Source organism: Musca autumnalis, unplaced genomic scaffold (assembly GCF_047663935.1).
Source record: "Musca autumnalis isolate F117 unplaced genomic scaffold, ASM4766393v1 scaffold_1, whole genome shotgun sequence".
In the NCBI taxonomy this organism is placed as follows: Eukaryota; Metazoa; Arthropoda; class Insecta; order Diptera; family Muscidae; genus Musca; species Musca autumnalis.
Genome location: NW_027411644.1, coordinates 235966049 through 235987873, shown reverse-complemented (window position 1 = coordinate 235987873; position 21825 = coordinate 235966049). Strand labels below are relative to the sequence as shown.

At 37.1% G+C, this 21825-nt stretch overlaps 1 protein-coding gene across 2 annotated transcripts in view; it reads left to right on the top strand.

Annotated features, from left to right (window-relative positions):
* Positions 1-13016: 13016 nt before the first annotated feature.
* Oamb (Octopamine receptor in mushroom bodies) overlaps positions 13017-21825 on the top strand; it is a 265806-nt gene continuing 256997 nt past the window's right edge. For both annotated transcript variants that reach the window (XM_073960483.1, XM_073960482.1), the window contains exon 1: positions 13017-13050. The gene's annotated coding sequence lies outside the window, so the exon portion shown is untranslated. The remainder of the gene's footprint in view (positions 13051-21825) is intronic.

The window sequence follows — 21825 nt, the reverse complement described above, 5'->3', positions numbered from 1 at the left end:
ATAGTCGCTAATAAAACCCAGCTTCTCATTTTTGCGATTTTAATAGTTATGACGGATATCACACCTTTGGTTGGGGACCTTCTAAAAGCAAAGCCTGACTAAGAAAGTAGAAAATCCCATATTTGAAATTATGCAAAGTAGGTTGGCGTAGGTAGTCAAGTAATAGAGATATCGTTAATGCATCCCTTTTTCCACTTTTTCTGCAATCATCAGCCTATTGATGTTGGTGATGTCGACAGTAGTCAAATATAAAATTAAATATTAATTATTTTGGTTCAGTTCGCCTTAAGTCATTTGGTATAAAAGCCAGATAGGTGAAAACTTTCGAATCTCCATAAATGAAATGTTTTCGAGTGAAAATATTATTCACAGAGGTAGTGGTGTAGGGTATCACATAGTCGGCCCCGTACCGACTATAGCCTTTTCTCACTTGTTTTTACTTGTGTTTTACTTTAATTCTGTTTTAATTGCCACGCCAAACAAATCTAAAAATCTACATACTTCAAAATAACAGTTATTTTAAACCAGCATTCTTGATGACATTCTAAAAAAGGTATTCTATTTAAATATATGTCATTCATCCTTGAATGAATACTTAACCACGCACAGGTGTAATAAATACAAGCATGAGGAAACAAACGAGCTTTTTCAACCCTTCTAACTTTTACATTAATATAACTATGTATGTTCGTACACATGTACAATATCGTACTTACATACATATATTTTCATGGGTACCTAGTTCCATGTGTGTTTTCGTGGGATAATTTGTTATTTATTCATATGTCCTTAGGTTTTTTATACGAAACATATGTATGTGAAAAGATGATTTTTTTCTTCTAACGAAACCTTCAAGATTCATTGTCACTGCCGTTGTCGGTGTAATAGTGTGGAATGATTTTAATTTTATCACAAATATATATATTTTGAGAGAACAAATAGAGCTAAAGCTGAAATTTAAAATGAGGGTCACTGAAGGAGTAGAGATTGGTTGCACCAAATAGATTACGAAACTGTACCATATGTGTATTTAAAGGTACCAAATTTTTTAACATTTGGTATAGTCTGAACAGATGGAGCCAAAACCTTGAAAGTCGGTATGAGAATCTCGGTTGGGATGTGGAGAAAATCAGGTGATGTTGTAAATTCGTACTTATGTATGTGTTCGAATGTTCTAACTGGTATTAAATTTGGCTCAATTTTGTATTATGTGCACGGATTGGGCTGGGATTCCTATATTTAGTATTGGAGTAACTGTTGGTGGACGGGATTGTGATAATTAGGTTGTTACGAGGTGCAAAGTTTGGGCCAAATTTTGTGCACCATGCAGCCAGAGTACTTACTACAAATGAATAAATTAGGCAGCCAGAGTACTTTTTAAAAACAAGGACATATCCCTTCTTCTAACTTGACCTGCATATGGAAAAAAACACTAAGCTCAATTATTGCGTATGTTAGTGTGATTACAAAAGACTCAGAATTTTATCCTGATCAAGAATATATTTAAATAGACTGGCTTAATCCCATTGTTGTTGTTTTATTATTAGTGGAAAAAGTTATTGAAAAATAACTTCGGTGGAGAATATTTACAAACAAGAAACAACGGAACTGATGAGATCCAATAAAAAACGTAAATTATTATTTCAATGCGCAACAAAGGTAATACCTACCATCTTATGGTGGAGGATAAAAGACGGCGTTAATTTTATTTTGGGGGCTAGTATTTCTGCGTGAGATAATGACCCAAAATCTCTAAAAAACCATGCTGGAACCAACTAAAGTGACTGATGATCATGGGAAAAAGGATGATCGGGTGTTCTACATCGTTTGCGGTATCTTAAGTGGAGGAGGAACCACCACAGTATATGATAGATGAAGTGGCAAATCTTATCCGATGCTCAAAATCATCCAAAGGGCTTAGACCTGATGGGATTTCAATGGTGATACTAAAACAGCCGAATGAACCAGGAGTTGAGTCTTTGAGAAAAATATTATAGGGTGGTCTCGCTACTGAAGCCTGTTAAAGATGCCAGCAAAGGTAAATCATATAGGTCAATCTTACTTTTGTCAACAGTAGCAAAGAAACGTAATGCATTACTCCATACCCGCCATCAAAGCGTGCAATCTAGTTGCGGATCATCTAACCGGGTTCCGGAACCAGCATAGTACCGCAACAACTAAATCTAATATTTTTACAAAATCGATCGATGAAGGAATAGATTTTGATGTTCTTGATAAGCTCACAAATATATTTGGCAATCGGTTTAGATTTCGAGTTGGCACTGCAAACAGCTTAAAACAGCAAAAAACTTTTTGGTATTTTTCAAATTAAAATTCAGAAAACCGATTTTGTTCTGTTCTTTTAGATGAAGAAAATGTAAAAAAAAAACTGTTTCGTAGTTTTCTTGGTTAAAATTCATGAAAAATGGCTTTTTAGGCTCTCGAAGCATTCTAAAATGTTGGCTTACATCCATTTTAAAACCTTTTCATGAATTGCTTACATTTTTTACCGCATGCAATTTTTATACCCTACACCACTATGTGGGGAGGGTATTATAAGTTGGTTTTGTCCAAAAAGTTTGTAACGCATCGAAATAATGGTCGTAGACCCATAAATATATACACCAAAACAAGTAAAAAAGTATCAGTCGGCTTTGCCGGCAGAGATATACCCTCAGCCTGTGTATATTGAAACAATTTTTTCCCAAAATACGTATGTATTTAGGGGGTTTTAAACATTTTGGGCGTTTGAACCGAGAAAAATGTTGATTAGGATTAAATATCAAAAGTTTTGCGGAGGAGATACTAAGAGGAATGGATCGAAATTAACCGTTATGGAAGTGGATCTCCAGCCTCAACATATGGTGCCATAGGGGGTTTTTACACTCTTCGGGCTGTTTGCTCAAGAAGTATGGACTTGCCCCCAAAAAACTTTTATCATCGTAATTGAGGCAGCGAATGCAAGTTGCTTCAACAAAAATCAAAGTGATTCGATATCAGGTCTTAAAGTGAACTTATCCGAAATTTTGTGTAGGAGGTACCGGATGGAGTGGACAAATATAGTCTATATTTCAATCTGATCTATATCTGGTAGATATATTAGGATGTGTAAAGTATAGACCAATTCGGCCACTCCCTTCAAGAGTTACCGTACGAACAATTTTTCCGAACATTTTTGAACTTTTGTGGGGGAGGTACCTGAAGGAGTGGACCGATATGGCTTATCTTCAAATTTAATTTATGTTTGGACAAAATATTACTAAGGTCAAATTTTGGACCGATTCGGTAGATCCGTTCGAGAGTTATCTTGCGCTCCAACCACGTCACACGGTGTCATGGGGGTTTTTTGCAACTTTCAGGCTTTTTTCTCAGGAAGTATGGAATTGCCCCTGATGAAACTTGTACCGTCGTATGGAGGGCAGTGAATACATGTCCCTAAAACAAAAATCAAAGCGATTCGCGAGATGGCCCTAAACTGACCTTTTCCGACATTTTGTGTGGGAGGTACCCGAAGGTGGGGACCGATTGAGTCCATATTGAAACCTTATCTAAGTCTGGTACACATTTCACGATGGGCAAAGTATGGACCAAATCGGTTACTCCCTTCAAGAGTTGTCGTGCGCACAAATTTTCCGAACATTTTCGAACTTTTGTGGGGGAGGTACCGGAAGGAGTGGATTGATTTAGCCCATCTTCGAACTTAAACTAAGTTTGGGTAAAATATTACGAAAGCCAAAATTTTAACCGAATCGGTTCATCCGTTCGAGAGTTATCGTGCGCTCCAGCCAGCAGACAGACAGACAGACGGACGGACATTGCTCAATCGACTCCAAATTGTCTGAAACACATTTCGTCCAAACATACTTGGGGTCTAAAACCATTATTTCGATGAGGCACATTTTGCCCGTATGAAAGTGTATATCAGGAATATTGTCAATTATTTCATATTCCATTTCAGGAAAAAAGGATAAATTTTTTTCGCGCTACATCAACGATTTTTGATATGTAGGTTAAGAAAAAAATTCCGAGTACGAATCTGGTCGCGAGCCAATTTTTGGTTGTTGCGGACAAAAGTTATGGCGCTTTTATTTCGCTTTTTAAGAAAGAAAATATTATAAAAACGTTAATTATTTTAATGAGCACAATTGTTACAAAAAAGTTCTCTCGAAGTTACTTCAGCGAGTAGATTGCATAATACTTGCAAAATGTTACACAGAATTCGCGGAATGTACAAAAAATTGATAAATTATTGAATATAAGTCTACTTTTTTCAAAATTAAGGCCCATTTAGTGGTCATAAAATTACAAAAAAAAAATGTTGTGGATCCAAACTTCACGGCAAATCAAATGAGACTACAATCATACAGATTGGTGTTATCGTTTGGATGTTACAGCAAAATAAGCACATATTTCGGTCAAAAAAATAATTTTTTGTTTAAAAAAATATTTTTCACATGCATTATGTAGTAGAAAATATTGTAAAAATTTATAGGAATACTTCCTTCATTTTGCTTAAATCTCCCAACAAAATAGACGGATTTTGCTTTATTGACATTCATATTAAAGCTTTCCCATTAGGGAAGCTAATTGGGTTGATGGGGATATATGTCAAAGCTTCTGAAATGGAAATAGAGGTCAAATAACCCATTTTTATTTATATGCATTTTTAAATACGTGTAAGTCGCGTAATTATCAAAATCAGTTTGTCCGCATGTGATTTTCATGTACAGTAATACCGTATCTTTTAATTTGAATATAGTTTTCGAAATTTAATTTGGTGGCTAAGATGTAGCATCGGCTGCATCTTAGTGCCTAAAAACCTATATAACGTCGCTAACTTGCGCGGAGTGCGTATGCTTTTTGTCCGCATCCGATTTCAGTGTCCACCATAAAAATCTACATCGATATATATCTATTTCAAGGCGGTCAACGAAGAACCGTGGATGTAGCATCACACACTATTTTTTGGGATAAAATGAATGTAGCTCCCTTATCAGTGAAGTTTTCAAATCTCTGTTTCCGCTAAAACGAAGATGCTGTATTAGTTGTTTCATTGCAGTGGAAACGAACCGCAGAAAACGCGGTAAAATACGCGATATTTCCAAAAACAATTTTAGGTGATTTTTCTACTTTGGATTTTCTTGTAACTCGCGTTTTAGTGGATGGATTTTCACGGAGAATGATTTATTAGATCCGGAACGTAAAAAACTATAATGTGCAATCAAGTACGAGGAAATCGAATGACAATTGTAAAAATTAGGCCCGAATAATATGATTTTTAGAAAAATATTCACACAAAATTTCGTCATTTCGATACATATTTCTGTAAAGCTGTGGAGGCTACATTCACGATATACGTATCAAAAAGCTCAGAATCACAAGTACTATAATCCTATTAAAGCCTTTTTGAAAAATCTGTTTGCGGAACGCGACTAGAAGAAAATGTCAAAAAACACTGTAAATTTGGCTTCAAAATGTCAGCGTCATTTATTGGTAGACGCTGATGAAATTTTGAAAAGTTATACATTAGTGAGATTATCCTTATTTAGTTTGCTTCTACTTTTACTTTGACAGGAAAATCGTGAGAAGTGTGGTTTACTCACAAATCGAGAGAAAACAACAAACGACACGTTGGCTTCAACCCATTTTTACCCATTTTCTAACATAAATATAGCCACAGCTTCCACGCAAATTAACTTTTGAGGCCAATATTTTTTGCCACGTCCAAAAACATTTCATTTTATCCATAAACATTTAATTTGTATAATATACAATCACAAGTCGCGTGTTCTAAAAGGGTAAACCTTGGCTTCAGCTATGTTAAATTTTCAAAAATATTGGTGATATACTCTCGTTAGCATAAATGCTGAGGGTATAATGAATGTCTCGACGAGCTGAGTCGATCTGTAATCACACTACAGGTCGCAATTTTAATTCGATCGTCACCAAATTTTGGGTGTTGATGAATGTCCCGAAGGGGAAGAAGCCTATTGATTTTGGTGATGGTCGGATAATATTCAGGGGTCAAAATGGGCAAAAAACTTATTTGGAGAGAAAGTCAACATTTTATTTCAAAGCGAATATCTCCGCTTCTATACAAAACAAACCTGCTAATGATGAGAAGGAGTAGACACATATATTCCATATTCAAACCTGATCTATATCTGGTAGATATATTAGGATGTGCAGAGCATGGATTACATCGGTCACTCCCTTCAAGATTTATCGTGCGCACAATTTTTCCGAACATTTTTGAACTTTGGTGAGGGAGGTACCTGAAGGAGTGGACCGATATGGTTTATCTTCGAACTGAAACTGTGTTTGGACAAAATATTTCGACGGCCAAATTTTGGACCGAATTGGCAGATCCGTTAGAGATTTATCTTGCACTCCAACCACTACACACGATGGCATAGGGTTTTTTGCACCTTTCAGGTTATTTTCTCAGGGAGTATGGACTTGTCCCTGATGAAACTTGTACCGTTGTATGGGTACAGTAAATACAAGTTGCTACAACAAAAATCAAAGCGATTCGAGAGCAGGTCCTAAACTGAACTTTTTCAAAATTTTATGTGGGAGGTACCCGAAGGAGTGGATCGATTGAGTCCATATTGGACCCTCATCTGCGTCTGTTTGAAATTCTACGATGTACAAAGTATGGGCATTTTCGAACTTTTGTGAGGGAGGTACCGGAAGGAGTGGACCGATATAAACCATCTTCGAACTTAAACTAAGTTTGGGCAAAATATTACAAAAGCGAAATTTTGGAGCGAGTCGGTTGATCCGTTCCGATTGAGTCCATATTGGACCCTCATCTGCGTCTGTTTGGGCATTTTCGAACTTTTGTGAGGGAGCTACCGGAAGGAGTGGACCGATATAACCCATCTTCGAACTTAAACTTAGTTTGGGCAAAATATTACAAAAGCGAAATTTTGGACCGAGTCGGTTGATCCGTTCGATAGTTATGGTGCCCTCCAGCCAGACAGACAGACGGACGGACATGGCTAAATTAACTCCAAATTGTCTGAAACACATTTCGTCCAAACATACTTGGGGTCTAAAACCATTATTTCGATGAGGCACATTTTGCCCATATGAAAGTGTATAAACCCTCGTTAGCATAAATGCTGAGGGTATAAAAAAACGCCAAAAACCGACAAAAAAATTGTATTTTGTTGTCCTTTTTATATCCGAAACCTTGAATACAACAGTAATGTTTTGGAAAAACAAACCAGATCCGCTGAATTGTCCGTGAATGTTTATATCTTCTGGGCATTCGGCTATTGGATATCCGCTATCACTTAACTATTATTAAAATAGAATAAACACAGCTTCAAAGAGGACTTCTGCTGTAGAGAAAATTTAATTTGCTTAATATACCAAATACTTACAGCTTGTGTAATTTGGCATTATGTTTAATCAAAATTTATAGCTCAATTTCCTCCCAAAAGTTCCTAAATGTAACGAAATCCGACATAGAATATTTGCAGAAAATAATCAAATATATTATTTACTATCAGCTTCCTTAACAGTTTGTTTGTTGTTTTTGTCTTTACTTCTGGTATAAGCAATTTATTTGTAAAACTTTACTCACACCACCATCACCAACAACAATAACAGTAGCAGCAGCAGCAAAACGTGTCACATTCGAAATTTGCGGTGACTAAAAAATGAACGATGCCTTGTTTATGTCTTTTTGATTTGTTGGTATGCCTCCTGCCTGTAATTTATACCATTACCCCTGCTCAATGTTGTCGTGCTCCTTCCAATGATGGTGGATGGCTGTGGTGATAATGACGCTCCAACGATGGTGGTGTAGGTGTGTGTGGTGGTAATGGTGTTGTCGTACAACATATAACAACGGCAATAATCATATCCTTCACAAACAGTAAAAATGAAATAAAATAAAATATTTTTATTTATAAAGCGTGAAAATACATCATCTGTTGGCTGTCACTTGGTTTCGCGTCGGTTTGGGATTTTTATGTGCGCCAAAGCGAAGAAACAAATGTACAGGTGTTGAAGCACCATTTGATTTTTATTTGTGGGCTTTCCGCTTCTTCTGCCTCTGCTTTGCATTCTCCTCTTTTGTTCGCAGTTTAGGCTTTTTTAGAAACCCCATATAAAGGCGGTGTTCCGAAGAAATTAAATTTATTTCCACTTTGCTCATTTCGTTTGCCTTTGACGGTAAGTTGAACTGTAAAAAAGGCAATCTTAATAGGATATCCGATTAATTACAGGTAATTTTCCTCAACTTAAACTTCTCTCTGAAAGGATCTTCTATTGCAGATTAGCAATGGAGCCAAGACCCTTGTTAAGCAAAGTTGTTGTTGTTGCTCGCTGGCCATTAATTAGAAGCTAAGCGTCCACAATGTAAAAAAATCCAACCCATAAAGTAAATTGTTTATTTTATTTTCCCATAAAATTTCAATATAATATTAAGCTGTTGAGGAGAGAAATACCCTTCGCCAAGGTAAAAAATAATCTTGGCTATTTCAAAAAGAGTTTTAAGGTCTTCTTTTTGTTTTACCTGGCTATTTATTTTGTTGCTATTGCCGACTTGCCTTAACAAGGATATTGAACGTTTTTTATGTAACTTTTTTATATCTTTCAATTTGCTTTTCCACTCAATGTTGCCCTAAGCTATCAACGATTTCATTTTTTATACAAATTTGTTTGTTTTTGTTGTTGTAAAAAGTTATTTTGTAGTTATGACTTACACGCTTTGGTGCAGTATCTTGATTGGTTTCAGTGTTGAAATACTCGTATGTAGTTTGTAGTAAAATTATGGACAATTTTATGTTTATGACATCGACATTATCTTCATTGGTATTGGGGATTATGAATGAAATTTGTAATAAATTTACAAGACAAAATGGAAGCTTTCCATAATGACAGAAATAAACATTTTTACAACGCACTATTTTCTGAGTAATTGAAAAAGGAAAGGAAAATGAGATGTGTGCAATATGTCCTTATGGTCTACTAAAAGAATGCTCTATAAGAAGGCTTTATGGTATTTTATTAGAAGACATAATTGTCTTCTATAAAAAAAGACATTATGATCTCCTTTCAGTCCATCTGGTTTTCTACAAAGATAACGTTCACGTAGGAACAGGATAATTTTCTAATAAAGATAATGAATGTCTTGGTGAGGGTTGCGTGTGTAGAGGAAAGAGATTATTTTGATAAACGCTGATCTGTTTTTTTTAATATACAGTCCACTTAAAGGGTTCGGTTGAGGTATTCGCACCAAGAATAGACTTAATCGAGATAAAGCTTTCCATTGCTACATGTGGTATATCTAAGATAGATTACTGGATGTAATCTATGCTGCAGACTAATAAGCATTTGTAGCGAGTTTGCTTGCCAAACATAAGATAGCAATGTGTATCTACGACCCACGGCAGCGGGTTCTTTCGTACCGGATTGACCCGGAACTACACAACATCATCGTTCCGGCCAGCGGCTGCCACCTCAGTGTACATATGTTTGTATTTGCTTCGTTTTTCTGTGTTGGGAGCAGCATATCCCGGAATGCCGGCTCCGAATTCTTTTGGTCCGTGCCGGGACGGAGGAATACCCAGGACCAATATATTTGTGGTCGGTTTGTCACATCCGCATCTTCACCCACATGCAGCCTTCGGTGAGATGCAATAGATGTCAGGAGTGGGTGCATCTAAGGGGTTGCTCTGGACTTGTCCACGTGAGGGACTACGACAGGGACTGTGTTGCTGCATGCTGTGTGGATACAGTTCCCAGTGAGTCGTTATCGGATTACGAAACTTCCTCGTCGTCTAATTATGAGACTCCCCCGCAGTCCCCTCTACAACAACCGCATATGCAGCCTTTAACACCAGCCGTTGTTGTCCCAATCCCGGAAAAATGCATCCTTTTTGCAATTTAATTGCAATGGAATCCGAGAGGAATATCAAGGTCACTGCGGTGCAAGAAACCAAGCTCAACAACAACTGTAGCTTACAAGGTTATGGTGGTTACAACGTGCTATGAAAGGATCGCACCAGAAGTGGAGGTGGAGGATTAGCTTTCCTATTGTACCAGTCTGTCCAATACGGACCTATCTCGCTTAAACCAGCCTCTAACGACCCGTACATGGAATGTATGGGGGTAGCAGTCAGGTGTGGAACTGCCGAGATAGAGTTGCTGAACGTATACATCCCGCCGAGAAATAGCTGTATCTCAGATTACGTGCTTAACATTAGCCCGCTTTTGGAAGGTCATAATCGTCTGGTCCTGGGCGACTTTTATGCGCATCATGAGATGTGGCATTCGGCCCTCGGAAACGACCAGAGAGGTACAGCGCTGGCTGAGCAGATTGACAGCTCTACGTTTTGCACGGTCAATGAGGACGCCCCTACCAGAATCAGAGCTCGCCAGACATAACCATCGTGTCACCTGGTCTGACAAATGACGTTACCTGGCAACCCGTCATTTCCCTTGGATCAGACCATCTACCCATAATTGTCTCCATTTCATTACCTCTGAACGCCGCACATTCGTCAATCATAAAGAAGCTGATTGGCCGGGTTTCAGAGAGTTCACCGATCACCGCTTCAGAGAACTGCCCAATCATTCTGATCTTCGGGTAGCGGAAAGGACGTTCCGAGACATCATCACTGCTGCAACCGCTTGCCATATCCCTCCTGGTCGAATACCCGAAGTAAGACCAAACTTTCCAGCAGAGGCGACGGGATTAGAAAATGAGCGTGATGAGCTTCGTCGAGCCAACTCCAATGACCCCATAGTCAGGGAGCTGACACTGGAAGTTAACAGGCTAGTCGACGAGCATAAGCGGAACAACGGTTAAGTCATTCTCGAACCATGGAAGAAGGGAAGATAGGACCTCAGTAACGTTTGGCGACGTTACGTTGACTGACCCGAAGAGGTGCGCAAGTTATTTCAATCGACAGTTTGTCGAGCACCCCGAGAGTGACAGGACGAAGAGAAGAGTATTACGTCGCATCAGATCTCTTCCTGCCGAGGAGGAACCACCACAGTTTACAATGGATGATGTTGCCAATGCCATCAGGAACGCTAAATCATCCAAAGCGTTGGGCCTGATGGAATCTCCATGGTAATGCTGAAGCAGCTGGATGAGCCGGGAGTGGAGTATCTCACTAAAGTTCTTAACTTGTCGCTATCCACACTCATTGTTCCCGAAGTCTGGAAAATAGGCAGGGTGGTCCCACTACGGAAGTCTGGCAAGGATGCCAGCAAAATTGAATCGAACAGGCCGATTTCGCTTTTATCGCCCGTAGCAAAGACCCTTGAGGAGGACTAAGTCCCCAGTATCAGAAATAGCTATCAAGTGGCCGATCACCAGCATGGGTTCCATAAGCAGCACAGCACGACAATTGCGCTGCACGCCATTAACACATATTTGTCAAGCACTCAACCAGAGACGGCCGTGCGATAGAACAGTGATGGTGGCGCTTGACTTATCAAAAGCCTTGATACAGTCAGGCACTCCACGCTGTTTGAGGACATTGAGCAGGCAACCGGCCATGCTTGAAACGTTGGATAATCAATTATATGTGTGGACGCCATTCGTACGTGGAATTCAGGAACAAGAAGTCCAAACCCCGTTGAGTGAAACAGGGAGTTCCCAAGGTGGGGTGAAATCTCCGGAACTGTTTAACCTCAACCTCTCCTGTATTCCGCCCCCTCCAAACGGCATCGAGAGATTGAACAACTATGAGAGACTGAACAACTATTTAACCGACCTTACCACCTTTTTCCATTCGAGGAATATGCAGGTTTCCGCCACAAAATCAACAGCCACTCTGTCGTAGTCGACGGTAGCCAAATTCCTACCACAAACTGCAGATCGATATCTACAATCTTTTTGTCGATTATTAAGCAGGCTTCAACAGTCCCCTAAGTTCAATGTTATTCCATGCCATATCTGAATTTGGTATCCCCGCAAAGCTCATTCGGCTTTGTAAGATGACTTAACCCGATACATGGTCCTCAGTTAAAATAGGAAAGAACCTCTGCGAAGAGTTTAGTATCAAAAGATTTTTCAGACAAGGACACTGCCTTTATATCAATATTCACATGTTACTTGCTTAAGCTGATGATATAGATATCATGGGACGATCATTAAAGAACTAACTGACACCATGTTATAAGAATTAGCGATGATGATCCCGCTAAAAAGATGCCGGAACTAGAAGGCCAAAACTACGAACGACCACGTAAAAAATGCTTTATTGTCTTCTATAAGACTTTATGAACATATATATGTTAAGAAGACCATATGGTCGTCTATAAAAAGCCCTTATGTACTTCTATAAATAAGGAGACTTTATTTATGATTTATGCTTCCTTATGTATATTTTTATGTCTCCATAATATATTGTGGCAAGTAACTACTTCAATTTTGCAAAGTGCTCTTTTATATTTTACTTAACTGTAAACGTACTTTCATATTTTCTCAAAGTAAAACAACTTCCTTGTCACATTAACAGGTCATTGACTACGGCAAAATTTTATTTCCGATAACATTTCGACTTTTCTCTTTGTGTAACAAAGTCAACGAAACACTAAAGTAAATGCTTAAAATAAAATTTTGCCGTTCTCCAACTTTGTCCATCATCGAATGATAAATTTGGTAATAGTGTTTAACAAGTAATTGGTTCTTTCTTTAGGTTGTATGTATGTATGTGTGTGTGAAAGTTAGTTTGGTAACCAAGGCAAATTACTTAAATAAATTTAATGGTATCACGTAAAAAGCCCATTTGAAATTATTTTAGCAGCTTTGGGGAGCAGTTATTTTGGCCAAGTTCTACTAATAAATTAGAAACAATTTCCTGGCTTTTAGTTTGTGGTACCGTCATATAAAAAAATTAATGTTGCATAATTTATTGCTAATTTATGTAATTAAATTAATGAATGGGAAGATTAGTTATAAATTGTTATACATTTTCAGATTTTAAAGCAAATTTAATTAATTTGTTTAATAATAATTTTTTGTTGTCTTTTTATCTTTCCAGGTAATTTTGTTAAAGCTTGTGAAGAATTTCAGTTGTAAGTAGAGAAAATAAACATTCAAAGTGTGGAATGTAAATCTATACTTATAAAAGAGTTCAGTAATGATGACTCACTGACTCACTGATTCACTGACTCACTGACTGACTGACTGATAACACTGGTCAACACGAATTTTGTTTCAACCGAAGTCTTTGTTGTTTCTAAATGAAATCGGCGAGTTATTTTCAAATCCGGTCGAGGTTTTTCTCCATCAGCTCTTGTTCTTAAGATATAGCTCAAAATCGGTATATACGAGTTTTACTCAGAATTTCGCTATTTCCGGATACAAACAAACATTTTTTGTGGGTTTTCCGACACTAATATATTAAGGAGATGTTGTACTATCGATACAAACAGTCTTTGAAATAATTATAGTGAATATATATCAAAAGAATATAGAAAACATACGACGGACCTTGTAAAAATTACATATATTGAGTATTTTAAGCTGTGATTACGTCATCGGGGGAAGTCATAGGATCTTCATATCGCATACCGAATATGCTTAGGGTGTCTACTATATGGTCTAGTATTCAAATATATAATATAAAGTTCATAGCGCCCATGATTCTGTCATAACCTATCATCATGAAGATTGCTAAGGAAAACTAAATGGCTTATGTTGTAATGATGTCACTTGTAAATGATATCTCTTTAGCAGTCTTCATGTCTATTTTCAGGTTATAGCCGAATCGTGGGCTCTATGAACTTTATATTATATATTTGAATACTGGACTATATAGTAGACACCCTAAGCATATCCGGTGTACCATATGAAGTTCCTATGACTTCCCCCGATGACGTAATCACAGCTTAAAATACTCAAAATATGCAATTTTTACAAGGTCCGTCGTATGTTTTCTATATTTTTTTGATATATATTCACCATAATTATTTCAAAAACTGTTTGTATCGAACGTACAACATCTCCTTAATATATTATTGTCGAAAAACCCAAAAAAAAATATTTGTTTGTATCCGAAAACAACGAAATTCTGGGTAAAACTTGTAAAAACAGATTTTGAGCTATATCTCAAGAACAAGAGCTGATGGAGAAAAACCGCGACCGGATTTGAAAATAACTCGCCGATTTCAGTTAGAAACAACACTAACTTCGGCTGAAACATTCAACTTTTTCAATTTTGTTGAGCATTGTAATCAACGCCCAGACTAAACGGCTAAAGCTAGAATCTTGACATTTTGGGTGAGGGTCACTCTTGGGCCGAAGGTGTAAGATAAGGCTGGATTTTTGGAAATTCGAACTAGAACTGCACTAAAAGTACTAAAAGGTACTAAATATGGTCCCCTTCGTATTAGGCAAACGCGAAGAGCTAGAATTCTGAAATTTGGAATAAGGGTCACTGATGGAGAGTTAGAAAGGTGTACCAAAGGGTTTTTGGAAATTCGAACTATAAGTGTTCGAAAAGTACTAAAAGTTACTAAATTTAGTACTATATGTTATTACGTGAACGGATAGAGCTAAAATCTTGAAATTTGGAATGAAAATCAAGGTTTAGAAGATGAGTTGATATAAGGAGGTGGTTTTGAAAATGTGTACTCATGTGTACGAATAGTACTAAATGGTACTAAATTTGGTACAATTTGAATTTAGGCGAACCGACAAAGTTGGAATTCTGAAATTTGGAATTACTATTACTGTTGGAGTGTAGGTTAGAGATATGGAGGTAGTTTTCGAAGTTCGTACATATGGGTACGAAAGGTACTAAATAGTACCAAATAAGGTGCAATTTGGATTTGGGGGAACGGATGGAGCTGGAATCCTGAAATTTAGAATTAGGATTACTGTCGGGGTGTAGGATAGAAGTATTTTGGAAATTCGTACTTTTGGGTACGAAAAGTACTAAATGGTACCAAATTTGGTACAATCTGAATTTAAGTGATCGGATAGACCTGGAATAGTGAAATTTGGAATTAAGATTACAATTGGAGTATGGAATTGGGATACTTTTAAAAATTCGTACTTATGGCTACGAAAAGTACTAAATGGTACCAAATTTGGTACAATTTGGATTTGGGTGATCGGATACATTTGTAATCCTGAAATTCGAAATTAAGATTACTGTTGGAGTGTTGAATAGATGTAGGTTTGGAACTTAGGGTCTATGGAACAAAAAGTACTAAATGGTACTAAATTTGGTACAATTTGGATTACGGTGATCTGATGCAGCTGTAATCCTGAAATTCGAAATTAAGATTACTGTTGGAGTGTTGGATAGAGGTAGGTTTGGAACTTCGGACCTATGGGAACAAAAGTACTAAATGGTACTAAATTTAGTACAATTTGGATTATGGTGATCGGATGCAGCTGTAATCCTGAAATTTGGAATTAAGATTACTGTTGGCGTGTAGGATTGAGGTAGTTGTGGAAATTCGTACTCAAGGGTACGAATAGTACTAAATAGTACCAAATTTGGTGCATTTAGGATTTGGGTGAACGGATATAGCTGGAACCCCGAGATTTGGAATAAGGAGTACTGTTGGAGTGTAGGATTGATAAAATTTAGAAAATTTTTAGTTATCGGAGGAAAAGTACTAAATGGTACTAAATTTGGTACAATTTTTATTTCAGTGATGGGATACATTTGGAATCGTGAGATTCGGAATTACGATTACTGTTGGAGTGTTGATAGAGGTAGGGTTGGAAATTCGTACTCTGGATACGAATAGTACTAAATGGTACCAAATTTGGATTTGAGTTATCGGATGTATCTGGAATCCTGAAATTCGGAATTAAGCTTAGTGTTTGAACATAGCACTGAGGTAGTTTAGACAATTTGTACTTACGGATACGAAAAGTACTAAATGGTACCAAATCTGGTACAATTTGGATTTGGGTGAACGGATATTGCAGGAACCCCGAGATTTGGAATAAGGAGTACTGTTGGAGTGTAGGATTGATAAAGTTTTTGAAATTTTTAGTTATGGGTACGAAAGTACTAAATGGTACCAAATTTGGTACAATTTGTGTGATCGGATACATTTGGAATCCTGAAATTCGGAATTAAGATTACTGTCGGAGTGTTGATAGAGGTAGGTTTAGAAATTCGTACTTTGGATACGAAAAGTACTAAATGGTATCAAATTTGGTACAGTTTGGATTACGGTGATCGAATGCAGCTGTAATCCTGAAATTTGGAATTAAGATTACTGTTGGCGTGTAGGATTGAGGTAGTTGTGGAAATTCGTACTCATGGGTACGAATAGTACTAAATGGTACCAAATTTGGTACAGTTTGGATTTGGGTGAACGGATACAGCTGGAATCCCGAGATTTGGAATAAGGAGTTGGAATGTAGGATTGATAAAGTTTTGGAAATTTTTTGTTATGTGTAGGAAAAGTACTAAATTTGGTACAATTTGGATTTCAGTGATAGAATACATTTGGAATCGTGAAATTCGGAGTTAAAATTGATGTTGGAGTGTTGATAGATGTAGGTGTAGAAATTCGTACTTTGGATACTAATAGTACTGAATGGTACCAAATTTGGATTTGAGTGATCGGATATATCTGGAATCCTGAAATTCGGAATTAAGCTTATTGTTTGAACATAGTACTGAGGTAGTTTTGAAAATTTGTAATTATGGGAACAAAAATTCTAAATGGTACTTAATTTGGTACAATTTGTATTTGTATGAACGGATAGAGCTGGAATCTATTCAACGTTTGTCTCGCTGTTAATGTGTAAGGGTGAGATACGGCTGATCTTTTTGAAAATCGAATTAAAAAGAGACGAACAGTACTAAAATAAAAATTGATAAAAATTCTCCATTTTCATATTATATATTGTTTATTTGTTGTTATATCCTTTTCGCATACGAAGTAGCGGGTACTTTGCTAGTACTATATATGATATTTGAGAAAATAATGATAAAATAGGAATAGGATCAAATGGTACGCCAGTTGCACAGTAGGGTTATAATTTTTGTTGTAAATACCACCACATAGCAGTATAGAGCGCGGAAAAATATTAAGAAATGCATTATTGCATGCATTTTTTTATATGTTTTTCATTATAACATCATATCGTTATTAACTAAGATATGTATTACTGAATATCTTCATATGGGAAAATTCTACATACGTCCAATACATAAATTTCGTCAAATGGCGATATCTTAAGCGTTTTTTAACAAAAATAAAGCATATGTATACAAATAAATGTTTGTTCTAAAAACTAAAATAAAAAAATTATTGTAAAACGCGCGTTTTCCTTATCAGTAGATAGCGGAATCATATGCAAATGCATATATGGTCTGTTAGTTGACGACGACCCAGGTTCGAATCCCAGCCGGGCTCAGCTGAATTTGTATATTTAAGTTTTGCCTTTTTATGGCGAACGCCAACTGAACCACAATTCACTTACAATCTTTCGATGTGAAAGACATACTATGATGGAAAAATGCTATCTACTGTAATATTGAAAAATTGATTTCTAGAATAGAAGGGGGACAAATGACTCGTCTTTGGAAATAAAAAGCTTCAATTTGAAATTTACAAATGCAAATTTGCAATCTTGGATGTATATATGGGGGTTCCAAATGGCGAAAACTGTCTAGCAACACCAACATCAAATATGCCTGAGGATGTTAACCTAACCACCCAGCAAACCAAATGTCGGATGTCCGACATATGGGAACAATTTCGGAAGCAAAGTCGTTCAGACTTCGTTTCGATTTCTATACGATTTTTCGTAGGGGAATTCGTTCAGATTTCGTTCCGATTTCGCTCCGATTTCGGAGAAAATGTCGGAAGTAAATTTCCCTTCGAATATGCTAAAGTTTTTCTTCCGATTTCGTTACGAATTCGGATCGATATGTCGAAAACAAGTTTCCCTTCGCACAACAACCACCTTTTGTATATATCTAACAAGCAACATTTTAGTTTGTTATCGACAAAAAAATGGTTGGTTATAAAATTCGCATACACAGTTTTTAAATATTTTAAATATAAATGCAACATATAATTAGTGAAGCTAGTTCTGATAGACTCAACATTGTTTACATAGTTTACATTGTTCTACTATAACAACAAAATGATAACAACAGTGAAAATCATTAGATACCTTTGGAATTATAATCTTCCAATTTAAAACATAACAAAGAAAATTGATTAATAAACAAGTAAAAAAGTGTCAGTCGGCTTTGCCGACAGAGGTATACACCCTCAGCCAATGTGAATTGAAACTTTCATCTACGGCCAGATAGAATGTATTTAGCGTCTCTTCAGAATTTTATGGCCCTTTTTCAACATTTGAACTTGCCGAAAAAATGTGGATTAGGAATTAACACAAATGTTGAACTTTTTAGAAGTTAAACTAAGTTTTGACAAAATATTAGGAGATCCAAAGTTTGGACCAAATTGGTGGCACCATTCAAGTGATATCATCCTAACATTTTAGTGACATTTTTTAAATATTGGGGAGAAGTACCGAAAGTTGGGGACCGGTATTGCCCCATGAAACTAAGTTTGGATAAAATATGACGAAGACCAAATGCTGCACCAAATCGGTAGAACAGTTCGAGAGCCACATATTGTGACATAGGGCTTTTTACACCTTTCGGGATGTTTTCCCAAGAAATATGGACATGCTCCTGAAACAACTTTTACCGTCCTAATGGAGGCAGCGAATGCAAATCGCTTGAACAAAAATCAAAGTGATTCGAGAGCAGGTCTTAAAGTGAACTTATCCGAAATTTTGTGTGGGAGGTACCCAAAGTAGTGTACAAATATAGTCCATATTCGAAACTGATCTATATCTGGTAGATATATTTGGATGTGCAGAGTATGGATTACATCAGTCACTCCCTTCAAGAGTTTTCGTGCGCATATTTTTTCCGAAGATTTTTGAATTTTTGTGAGGGAGGTACCTGAAGGAGTGGACCGACATGGTTTATCTTCGAACTTAAATTATGTTTGGACAAAATATTACGAAGACCAAATTTTGGACCGAATTGGCAGATCCGTTCGAGATTTATCTTGCGCTCCAACCACTACACACGGTGTCATAGGGGTTTTTTGCAACTTTCAGGCTATTTTCTCAGGAAGTATGGACTTGCCCCTTATGAAACTTGTACCGTCGTATGGGCGACAGCGAATACAAGTTGCTACAACAAAAATCAAAGCGATTCGAGAGCAGGTCCTAAACTGAACTTTTCCGAAATTTTGGGTGAGAGGTACCCGAAGGAGTGGAACGATTTAGACCATATTTAAACTTCATCTAAGTCTGATAGAACTTTCACGATGTACAAAGTGTGGGCCAAATCGGTTACTCCCTTCAAGAGTTATCGTGCGCACACATTTTCCGAACATTTTCGAACTTTTGTGGGGGAGGTACCGGAAGAATTGGACCGATATAACCCATCTTCGAACTTAAACTAAGTTTGGGCAAAATATTACGAAAGCCAAATTTTGAACCAAATCGGTTGCTCGGTTCGAGAGTTATCGTGCGCACCAGCCAGACAGACAGACAGACAGACGGACAGACATTGCTAAATCAACTCCAAATTGTCTGAAACACATTTCGTCCAAACATACTTGGGGTCTAAAACCATTATTTCGATGAGGCACATTTTGCCCGTATGAAAGTGTATATACATACCCTCGTTAGTATAAATGCTGAGGGTATAAAAAGAGGCATCAGAGAAAATTTTTTTCCTTCGATAATCATACGAAATTATTCCAAAATCGTTCAGAAATCTTTACGAAAGTTCGGAAGGTACCTCAGATTTTTATACGACATTATTCCGAAATCGTTCAGAAATCTATACGAAAATTCGGAGGAAAAAATTCGCATCCCAAATTTCCCAAGAATTTTCTTCCGATTTCGTTCCGAATTCTGACCGAAATCGATCGGATTTCATTTCGTTCCGAAATTATGTTAACCACTTCATACAACTTTCGTTAAGATATCGTTACGATTTCGGATCAGATATCGGCCGTACCGTCCGAATTTTGTTCCGATTTCGTTACGATGTCGGTACTATTGGTTTCCTGGGCAGGTAAGGAAACTATCGTCGCATAGCGGTTGATGCGTGTGTAGGACTGCGCTAGATATCAATTTTTCAATGTAATCTCCTTAGGTCATATAGCTCGATTAATTAAATTAATTTAAAAAAGAAACTCATTTTATCACAAAGTTAAACGAATTAGACCCAGAAATTTTTGCATATTTTGCATATCATGCATATTTTAACACATTTTTACATATTTGCATAAAATAAGCATATGCAAAAATATATCTAAGGATTTATGGTGTAAATATCCCACCGAAATGACTGAAATTTGGTATTAAGTCCTCGTTAGGGGTATGAAACTTTACACCTGAAATTTGTCCGCATAGGTCCACGTCTTCATATAGCCCCCATAGAACGGTACTTCCCGATTTCCGATATTTTGAAGGTTGTGGCCTCCACATCACACTGAAATGGCTGACATTTTTTATTAAGTCTTCGTTGGGACTATAAGGCTTTCCAACTGAAATTTGTCAGTATAGGTTCACGTCTTCATATAGGCCCCATAGATGCTCCTCCTCCCGATTTTCGGTATTTTGAAAATTGTCGCTTCAATATCGCACCGAAAAGACTGAAATTTGGTATTTATTGGGAGTATAAAACTTTCCACCTGAAATTTGTCGGTATAGGTCCACGTCTTCATATAGCCCCCATAGAACGCTACCTTCCAAATTTCGGTATTTTGAAGGTTGTGGCCTCAATATCCCACCGAAATTACTAAAATTTAGTCTTCGTTGCGGGTATAAAACTTTCCACCTGAAATTTGTCAGTATAGGTTAACGTCTTCATATAGGCCCCATAGAACGGTACCTCCGGATTTCTGGTATTTTGATGGTTGTGGCCTCACTATCCCTCCGAAATGGCCGAAATTTGGTACTAAGTCTTCTTTGGGTGTATTAAACTTTCAACCTGAAATTGTCGGTATAGGACCCCCCACCACAGTATGGAGGGTATATTAAGTTTGTTTTTCCGTTTGTAACGCATTGAAATAATCATTTGTGACCCTATAAAGTATATGTTATTGATCACGATAAAATTCTGAGTCGAGATAGTCTAGATATGTCCGTCTGTTGTAATCATACTAGCGTCCGCAAAAATCGCGCTAGATTTTTGCATCTGAGTATATTTTTTCCATAGGCAGGTCATGTTCGAAGATGGGCTGTATCCGCCCATTGTTTGGTATAGCACCTATATAAGGGTACCTATCGATTTTCGGTATTTTGAGAGTTTTAGCTACAAATTTTAACCGAACAAACTGTATTTTGACTTTGAGGTTCTTAGGTGTCACAACACTACTCCACCAAACACGGTCAAAATAGGTCCATGTTTAGATATAGTCCCCATATAACGGTATCTCCCTATTTTCGGTATATTTAGGGTTTTAGCTACAATTTTTAATTTGATATTTAAGGCTCCTAGTGGTCATAACAATACTCCACCAAAAACTGTAAACAAAGGCCCATGTCTAGATATAGCCCCCATATAATGGTACCTCCCGATTTTCGGTATTTTGAGGGTTTTAGCTACAATGTTTAACCGAACTAACTGTATATTGACGTATAAGGTTCCCAATGAGCAAAAAATATCTCCACCAAAAACTGTCAACATAGGTCCACATTTTGGTATAGCCCGCATATAACGGTACCTCCTGATTTTCGATATTTTGAGGATCTTAGCTACATTTTTTGACCCAACTACTTGTAATTTGACATTTGAGGTTTTCAGTAATCATAAAACTATT